This window comes from Rana temporaria, chromosome 3 (assembly GCF_905171775.1).
Source record: "Rana temporaria chromosome 3, aRanTem1.1, whole genome shotgun sequence".
Classification (NCBI taxonomy): Eukaryota; Metazoa; Chordata; class Amphibia; order Anura; family Ranidae; genus Rana; species Rana temporaria.
In genome coordinates, this window is record NC_053491.1 from 450,917,082 (window position 1) to 450,927,298 (window position 10,217).

At 41.3% G+C, this 10,217-nt stretch overlaps 1 pseudogene; it reads left to right on the forward strand.

Moving 5' to 3' along the window:
• LOC120933428 overlaps nt 1-1,806 on the forward strand; it is a 44,717-nt pseudogene extending 42,911 nt beyond the window's left edge.
• The last annotated feature ends 8,411 nt before the right edge of the window (nt 1,807-10,217 follow it).

Here is a 10,217-nt window from a genome sequence, read left to right on the forward strand (position 1 = left end):
GACTTACGTAAACGACGTACCCGATGAAAAAACACGACGGGGACCCGACGCCATCCGTAAAATGGCCTACGCGAGACTTGCGGAAACTTACCCCTCATATAGCAGGAGTAAGTTTCCGCTTACGCAAACGACGTTAGCGACGGTTACGCGACGCGAACTCGTTCGGGAATCGGCGTAGAAGGATCATTTGCATATGCAAATGACTCCTTCACGTAAATGCCATCTAGCGGCGGCCGGCGTCATTGCATTTAAGATCCGCCAGTGTAAGTGACTTACAGATGGCGGATCTTAAGTGTATCTATGCAAAAATGATTCTGAGAATCAGGAGCATAGATACACTGGCCAAAAAAGGGAGTTACGATGGAGTATCTGACTTACTCCATCGTAACTTCACTGAGAATATGGCCCTAAGTCTCCAAATGAAACAACGTATATTTCTGAAATTGCACATTTCTCAACACCATGAATACTTTCAAATGTTACAAAATTTAGTATTATAATGATTTATATAACTATTTATTTAAAATGTCATTGCAGGTGGACGTAAGAGAAGAAAAATTGCAACAGGGCTTTACAACAAAGTATGATGGATGGAGCAGGTGAAAAGCCATTTCCTTGCACTGAATGCGACAAATCCTTTAGAGCAAAAATGTATTTAATTCTTCATCAGAGGACTCACACAGGGGAAAGGCCATTTATGTGTTCAGAATGTGACAAGAGCTTCTCACGAAAGGAACATCTTATTCAGCATGTGAGGATTCACACAGGAGAGAAGCCATACCATTGTTCTGAATGTGATCAAAAGTTTTCTCACCCTAGTTTATTTACTGAACACAAGAGGAGTCACACAGGAGTGAAACCGTACCCGTGTACTGAATGTGATAAATATTTTTACAAAAAATCAAAGCTCACAGAACATCAGAGGATTCACACAGGAGAGAAGCCTTTCAGATGTTCAGAATGTAACAAGTGCTTCTCACAAATATCCAATCTTTACAGACATCAGAAGATTCACACAGGAGAGAAGCCATATCAATGCTCTGAATGCAATAAATATTTTAGTAATAAATTTGAACTTAGGAATCATCAGAGGAGTCATACAGGAGAGAAGCCATGTCAATGCTCTGAATGCAATAAATGTTTTAGTAATAAAGTTGATCTTAGGAATCATCAGAGGAGTCACACAGGAGAGAAGCCTTTCAGATGTTCAGAATGTTACAAGTGCTTCTCACAAAAATCCAATCTTTATAGACATCAGAAGATTCACACAGGAGAGAAGCCATATCAATGCTCTAAATGCAATAAATATTTTAGTAGTAAAGTTGATCTTAGGAATCATCAGAGGAGTGCCACAGGAGAGAAGCCTTTCAGATGTTCAGAATGTTACAAGTGCTTCTCAGTAATATCCAGTCTTAGTAAACACCAGAGGATTCACACAGGAGAGAAGCCACATGAATGCTCTGAATGCAACAAATATTTTAGCAATAAAGCTTATCTTACGAAACATCAGAGGATTCACACAGGAGAGAAGCCACATCATTGCTCTGAATGCATTAAATGTTTTAGCAATAAAGATGATCTTATAAAACATCAGAGGATTCACACAGGAGAGAAGCCTTTCAGATGTTCAGAGTGTAACAAATGCTTCTCAGAAATATCTAGTCTTACTAAACACAAGAGGATTCACACAGGAGAGAAGCCATATCAATGCCCTGAATGTAAAAAATGTTTTAGAACTAAATCAAACCTGAATGTGCATCAGAAGGTTCACACGAGAAAAAGTCAAGTCTGACTCAACACCTGAAAAGACATACATATGGAAGTCATTTAGATGTTCAGAAAGTGCTTAATACAAAAAGAAAAATACTGTTGTAATCAGAAAACTTACAGGAAAGAGCATGTGTCCTTGTTCTTAAAAGTATTTTACAATAGTGCAAAAAAAATCACACATAAGAAAAGGGAACTACATGTTTCAAATCTGATCAGAGTTTTAGACAGCAGACACATCTGATTCAACACAACGGGTTCATCAGATCCACTGTGAAAATAAACTGTAATTACTGTATATTATGAATAAACATTTGGCTAACCGATCTAACGATTTATGTGAATATGTTGAATGTGGGAAATGTATACTGAAAGTTTTTTTAATTTTTCACTGCAAAGTATGCGTTCCTCTCCAAGATGGTTGAGAATGTAATTGTCATGGAAATCAAAAGTGACTTGACTTAAATTTATCTGCCAGCTTTGGATTAATATTAGGCAAAATTATTGAAAAATATGCACCTAAAATAAAAATTGGCAATAGTCCTTGAATTAATGTTTCAAAAAGTTGAGTTACAAACTAAGGCCTCATTCACATGGATGAGTACATGATAAATCAGCTGTTTTTTTTTAATTCTTTATTTTATTTTCATTCTTAATAAATCCTTTTACAAACCTATATGGCTTATATACATGTTTATACAGTTTAACACTTTCTTAGCATTATCTTTTAACATGTTATTCCTCTTAACAAGCTCTCCACAATCCCCCCTCCTTCCACCATATATAAATATTTCTTAATGTACTTCCCTTCCCCCCTAACCCTCCCTTATCCTACCCACCCCCACCCCCCCTCGACAAATCAAAAAAGAAAAGAAAAAAGGCCCCTTCCCTTCCCTCCCCCCAGCGTCTCTCCCCCTCTCTCCCCCCCACCTCAAGGGCCTCGCTCTCTATATCTATTGTACGGGGTCCATATCTGTCTATACTTCTCCTCCTGCTCTCTTACTCCCATCGTCAATTTTTCCATCAACTGAATTTCCATTACTCTATCTAACCATTGTTGTCTAGTTGGCGTAGATGTACTTTTCCACAGAATTTGGATACATGCCCTTGCTGCCGTCAGGAGATGTCTAAGCAGGGAATTTTTAAACTTTGCCGTAGAAATTGGAAAATCATATAATAAATAGGAGGCTGGGTTGTCACCCAACTCCACCCCTGTAATTTCTTTTACCGTGTCCTCAATCATTTTCCAAAATTCTTTCAATTTTTTACATTCCCAAAATATGTGTAGCATTGTGCCCTCCTCTTCTCCACCCCGCCAGCACTGATCTGAAACTTCTGGAAAAAAACGTTTTAATACGGCGGGGGTCTTGTACCATCTGGTTAAAATCTTATAGCCTCCTTCCTAATATCTAGTGGCTAAAGAGGCCTTATGTGTGAGAGAGAAAATTTTTGTTTTCTGAGTCTCTGAAAATGTAATCCCCAGATCTCTTTCCCATGCTTGTATAAATGGTAGTTCTTTTGGGGCTTCTAAGTCTACCAACAGGCTATACATTATCGACAGACCATGTCTCAGCGGTTCCCCCTTCAGGCATAGTTCCTCAAACCCTGAGAGCTCTCTAGACGGACTACCTTGTGGGTTCAATGCTCTAATCGCTGCTCTCAGTTGGATTTGTCTCAGTGGGTCCAATTCACTTCTCAAGGCCTCGTCCATGTCTCCCCTACTTGTCCCTTGGTTTTCAGTCTCAAAGTGTATTAGCCTGCTCATTCCTGAGCGTCTTAAATTGTTAAAATGTAAATCTGTGAGACCTAATTGAAATCTAGGGTTTCCCAAAACCGGTACAAGTGGACTTACATGTTCCGAGATTTTAGTTTTCCTAAACTTTCTTTTTATGACTCGTATTGTGGCACCTATTGTAGGATGTTTTTTAACCTCTTGTGGAATATCTACCTCTTGAATCCACGCCAATCCCTCCAACGGGATCTTCGTGGTTTTTTGTTCCATGATAATCCAAGGTTTTGTCCTCTGGAGGGTGCACCATTCTACCACCCTTGCTAGGTGTGCTGCGTCATAGTAACTGAATGGATCTGGTAGTCCCACCCCTCCCCTTACCTTTGGTAACATCAAGATATCTCGTCGTAGTCTCTGCGATTTTCCTGCCCAGATGAACTTAGTAAATCTGGATCTTAAATCCCTCAGAAATCCTAAGGGAATCTTTACAGGTAGGGTCTGAAATAAATAAAGTAGTCTTGGCATAATGTTCATTTTTATAATATTGATCCTCCCGAACCATGTAAAGATTTCCTTATGCCATCTTTGAAAATCTGCCTTGAACTGTCTCACCAGGGGTACAAAATTTAATTCAAAAATTCTATTCAAATTCTTAGGTATTTTTGTCCCCAAATAAGGTATATGGGAGTCTGTCCACCTAAAGGGAAAGTTTGCCGCTAGTTGTTGCTGTGTCTGCCTATTTATTTCTACTCCCATCGCCTCCGATTTACTGTAATTCACCTTAAAATTGGACAGAGTTCCATATTCCCCTAGCTCCTTCAATAAAGATGGTAGAGACAGCTCTGGGGCCGTTATTGAGAATAAGAGATCATCTGCAAATGCGGCTACTTTGTACTCAGTTCCTTTTATCCGAAACCCTCTTATATCTGTGTTTGCCCGTACAGTTCTCAAAAATGGTTCGAGAATAAGAATAAAAATTATTGGGGAGAGTGGACATCCTTGTCTCGTTCCATTCTTTATTGGGAAGGGTTCAGATATTACCTCATTTACCTTCACCCTGGCCGTCGGGCAGGAGTAGAGGCTAGCCATCCAATTTTGCATCCCTTCCCATGAATCAGCTGTTTGATAATGCAGCCAGCTGTTTTTTGGAGGTGCCGGGAGCTGCATGTAGGCAGCCCATGTAAGTCTATGGAGGTGCAGCATCTGTACAAACACAGCCACTCCTCCTAATGTAACAGGTAGGGATGAGCCAAACAGACCCTGGTCCTGGGTTTGGTACAAACAGTGTTTTGATGCTGATCCTGAACCCCACTGAAATCAATTAGTTGAATCGTTTGTTTTTTTAATCAGTTAAATCAAAATGCCCATTTTCTGGGCTAATAGGCAAAGAGTTGTAAAGAATAAATAGCATTGAGGTTGGCACTTCCAGTATAAAAAGAAAACCAAAGTGTTCCATTTGGCTGGGGCAGTGATTTTTCTAAGCACTGACATTTCCAAAGAAAACATGGTTTTAAATTGCAGCAAATGAAATCTCCCTTCTGGCTTCTATTTTAAAAATACAAAACACAGACCCCTTGGACAAGTGGTTCTCACCTCCTGTCCTCAGGACCCAGTAACAGGCCAGATTTTAAGTATTACATTGGGGATTTGCAGACTAGAATACTGTACTGCAATCACTGAGCAGCAAATTATATGACCTGTGATGTATTTCAGTCATCTTGCAAACCTGGCCTGTTAGTGGGTCCTGAGGACAGGAGTTGAAAACCACTGCCTTAAAGCGGTGAAGTCAGCAGCTTTTTACAGCTTTACTGTAGCTGCTGACTTCTAATAAGGACACTTACCTATCCTGGGCACCCGCGATGTCGGTCCTCCGCGGCCGATCCGTCCTTTGGATCGTGTCCCAGTGCCGCCATCCTCACTAAGGGCCAGTTCACACCACATGCAGTCCAGTGTGTTTTTTTCTGCATCAAAAACACATGGAAAGTTGGTTATATGGTTTTCAATGGCATAGCTCACACCAGTGTTTGCAGTTCCAGTGCGTTCCAGTTCCAGAAAAAAAAGTAGAACATGCTGCATTTTACCTGCACTGGACTGTATTGGAATGCTGTAAAACGCATCAAAAATGCACTGGAATGCACTGAAACGCACCTAAATGCACCAAAAACGCACTGGAACACACTTTTCCTTATCTAAGGTTAATAAAAAAGATGGGTAAAAACGCGCTGGAACGCATCAAAAACACGTCAAAAACACACATATAAAAAAGCATCTGGAACGCATCTGGATTGCGTTTCTGTGGTGTGAACCGGCTTTAATAGAAACAGGCAGTGGAGCCTTGCGGCTTCACTGTCCGTTTCCTACTGCGAATGCGCGAGTCGTGCACTGCTTTGTGAATGGGCGGCTGTCTTCTGGGAAACACACAGGTCCCAGAAGACAGTGCGCCCCATTCCCCAAAATGTGAGGAGGAAGACTACTACAGAATAAGAAGTGGCGGATTAGGAAGATATGCATAGCAACCACCATTTCTTATAAGTAAATTTTTTTATTTTATTTTATTTTTTTAGGGTGGACCTCCGCTTTAAACGGTCCCCCAGGGTATTATTTTAAAATAAAAGGAAATCTCCACTTGTGTTAATAAAAATAAATGTAATCTATGGGCCGGATTCTCGTACGATCGCGTAACTTTGTGCGGGCGTAACGTTTCTGATTTACGTTACGCCTCCGCAACTTAGACGGGCAAGTGCTGTATTCTCAAAGCACTTGCTCTGTAAGTTGCGGCGGCGTAGCGTAAATCGGCCGGCCCAAGCCCGCCTAATTCAAATTTGGATCAGGGGCCGTGTTTTATGTAAATCTTCTGTGACCCGACGTGATTGACGTTTTTCCAGAACGGCGCATGCGCCGTCCGAGGAATTTCCCAATGTGCTTTGCTCCAAATTACGCCGCAAGGACGTCATTGGTTTCGACGTGAACGTAAATGACGTCCAGCCCCATTCACGGACGACTTATGCAAACGACGTAACTTTTTCAAATTTCGACGCGGAAACGACAGCCATATTTAACATTGTTACGCCGCACTTACGCCACCATATATCAGGGGTAACTATACGTTGGGAAAAGCCTAACGTAAACGGCGTAACTTTACTGCGTCGGCTGGGCGTACGTTCGGGAATTCGCGTATCTAGCTAATTTGCATACTCGATGCGGAATTCGACGGAGGCGCCACCTAGCGGCCAGCATAAATATGGAGTTATGATCCAACGGCGTAAGAGACGCCTGTCGGATCTAACAGATATCTATGCGTAACTGATTCTAAGAATCAGGCGCATAGATACGACGGCGCAAAGCAGAGATACGCCGTCGTATCTCCACTGAGAATCCGGGCCACTATGTGCAACATTTAGTGATAAAAATTAAATCAATAGATCCCTTTAACTGAATATAATCTAATGCCTTGTACACATGATTGGATTTTCCACCGGGATAAACTCTGATGGATTTTTCTTACGGAATTCCATTCAAGCTGTCTTGCATACACACTGTCACACTGTCAAATTCTGACCGTCAAGAATGTAGTGAGGTAAAACACTACGACGAGCTGAGAAAAATGAAGTTCAATGCTTCCGAGCATGCGTCGACTTGATTCTGAGCATGCATGTTTTTTTCTCCGTTGGAGTTCCCTACAGACAAACAGAATTTCCGATATAATTTTTTTCCGTTGGAAAAAAGAAAACATGTTCTCTGTCTAAATTCCAACAGAAAAAAGTCCGATGGGGCACACACACAGTCGGAATAGCCGATGAAAAAATTCCGTCTGACTTTTTCCATCGGAAATTCTGATCGTGTGTACAAGGCATAAATGTTTGACTCATCAAACTGGTGTAAACTGTTTTCAGATATTAAAACTGAACACACTCCTGGCATTCTTTCTACAATGAAAATCGAACATTTTTTAGAAAGTTCTAACCCACATGGCTGCAGATGTTTCCATCACTGCATTGCACTTGTAGGCTGCTTTGGTTTTACAATTCAGTTCATCCCAATTCAGCTTGATGGGGTGTAAGGCCTCGTACACATGAGCGGTTTTCTCGGCAAAAACCAGCAAGAAAACTGCTTCTTGCCGAGATTATCGTTCGTGTGTACAAGGCTTTCAGGTTTCTCAGTCTGGAGACAGTACTGGTCATTTCATGATTTGAAGCCTACTCTCATCCCCTTTTCTTCTAGGGTAGTTCTAAAAAAAGCTTGGTAGTGTGGTTTGGGTCATTGTCTTGCTGTCGGATTAACCTCTGACCACCTAGGTATAGATCAGAGGGTATTGCATAGGGACTGCCCAATGCTGTTTTGCTCTAGATTCAGCAAAAGATCCCCAGACCATCACATTTCCTCCTAACTCTTTGACATTTATTGTCACACACAAAGGGCCAGATTCACAAAATGAGATACGAGGGCGTATCTACTGATACGCCGTCGTATCTCTGTTTCTAACTATGCGACTGATTCATAGAATCAGTTACGCATAGCTAGCCCTAAGATCCGACAGGTGTAATGGACTTACACTGTCGGATTTTAGGATGCAGTACCGCGGCCGCCGCTGGGGGCATTTCTCGTCGTAAACCAGCGTCGGGTATGCAAATTATCACTTACGGAGATCCACAAAGCTTTTTCCCTTCGTTAAGTCGCCGTAAGTGTTAGTTTGCCATCGCAAAGATAGGGTACCTTTTACAAAGTGTAAGGTTAGTACACCATGTAAAAGTGTACCCGTCTTTCCCGCGTCGCTGTCAATTAAAAAAAAAAAAAAAAATTCCCGGCGCAACTCTTTTTTTCCCAACGCAACTTTTTTTTACCCGTCGCGATTCACAAAACCTCAGCGCATCGTAACTTCGCGCAAAGCACGTCTGGGAATTTGCGTCGGGAGCATGCGCAGTACGTCCGGCGCGGGAGCGCGCCTAATTTAAATGGGACTCGCCCCATTTGAATTGGCCCGCCTTGCGCCGGCCGGATTTAGGATACACCACTGCAAATTTCCAGGTAAGTGCTTTGTGGATCGGGCACTAACTTGGAAAAATTGCGGCGGTGTAACTTAAATCTGAAAAGTTAAGTTGCGCCCGGGCTACGTGAATCTGGCCCTAAGAAACCATCACTTCTCCTTGTTGGTATACATAAATCCTGTGTGAACTATCCTTTCTCCTACTTTGATGGCATACATAAACCCTGTGGGGTTAATTTACTAAAGGCAAAATTGAATTTTATCTTAGCTTAGTGAATGAGGTGAAGTACGGCTGCCTTCCATTACCATGTGGTGTGCAAGAAAACATACTGTGGGGTATTTTTTTTTGTTTGTTTCTTTTTTCCTGGCATTGTATGCTTTGCAAAGGGAATTCGCAAAGGTTAAATACATTTTATTGCTAAAGTGCAAATTGTCCTCCAAAAGTGAGCCTATTTGCCTTTCGTAAATCAACCTCTGCGTGTGATTTTTACTACATGGGCAATGGTTTCTGCCCTAGGCAAACCTCTTTTTCTTATTCTGAAATTATAGCTATGGATTTTCTTTACTGGAAACTATTAAACCTGAAATTTTGTTTCAACCAGATAACAAATCTCAGAAATCCTGCATTGCTCAGTCACACTCTTGCTACTTGCAGTAGGATAAATGTACAACACACAAATGCAACATCAGATGGAAAGACATAAAATCTCACACCGTGTAGGTGAATGTGCCAGAAATAGCTCTTGATGGTTTTTATACACAGTTCAACTACTTCAGCTCCAGAAGATTTTACCCCCTTCCTGACCAGAGCACTTTTTACAATTTGGCACTGCGTCGCATTAACTGACAATTGCGCGGTCATGCTCAAACACAATTTCTGTCTTTTTTCTCACACAAATAGAACTTTCTTTTGGTGGTATTTTTTGCGCTATAAACAAAGAAAGAGCATGAATTTTGAAATAAAAACAATATTTTTTACTTTTTGCTATTATAAATATCCCCAAAAATGTTTTTAAAAAAAAATCTTCATCAGTTTAGGCCAAATATATATTGTTCTACATATTTTTGGGGAAAAAAATTGCAATAAGCATATATTTATTGGTTTGCGCAAAAGTTATAGCGTCTACAAAGTATGGGAAAGATTTATGGCATTTCTATGGCATTTTTATTATTATTATTTTTTTTACTAGTAATGGTGGTGATCTGTGGTTTTTAGCGGTACTGACATTGCGACAGACAGATCGGACACTTTTGACACATTTTTGGGACCATTGACATTTATACAGCGATCAGTGCTATAAATATGTACTGATAACTGTGTAAATGTCACTGGCAGGGAAGGGGTTAACACTAGAGCGCGATCAAGGGGTTAAATGTGTGTTCCCTCAGTGTGTTCTAACTTTATGGGTATAGGACTGACTGGGGGAGGAGACATATCATTGTTCGAACTTACTAGGCACAAATGATATGTCTCCTATCCCCTGACAAAACAGGGATTTGCAAATGGGGTTTGCCTACTTCCTGCCCGTCGGCCGTCTTTGTGCGGGTATATCTGAATGATGCCTGCAGCTATAGGCATCATTCAGAAATTAGCTTTTTCAGCCGGCGATTCCCTACACCATAAGAATGATCATAGAGGTTGTTCTGCCGCTTGATCATTCTTACGGGAGCCAAGAGGGGACATCCCCTCTCCCGTCGCCCTCAGGTGCTTCGACAGACTCACTGCTACGATCGGTG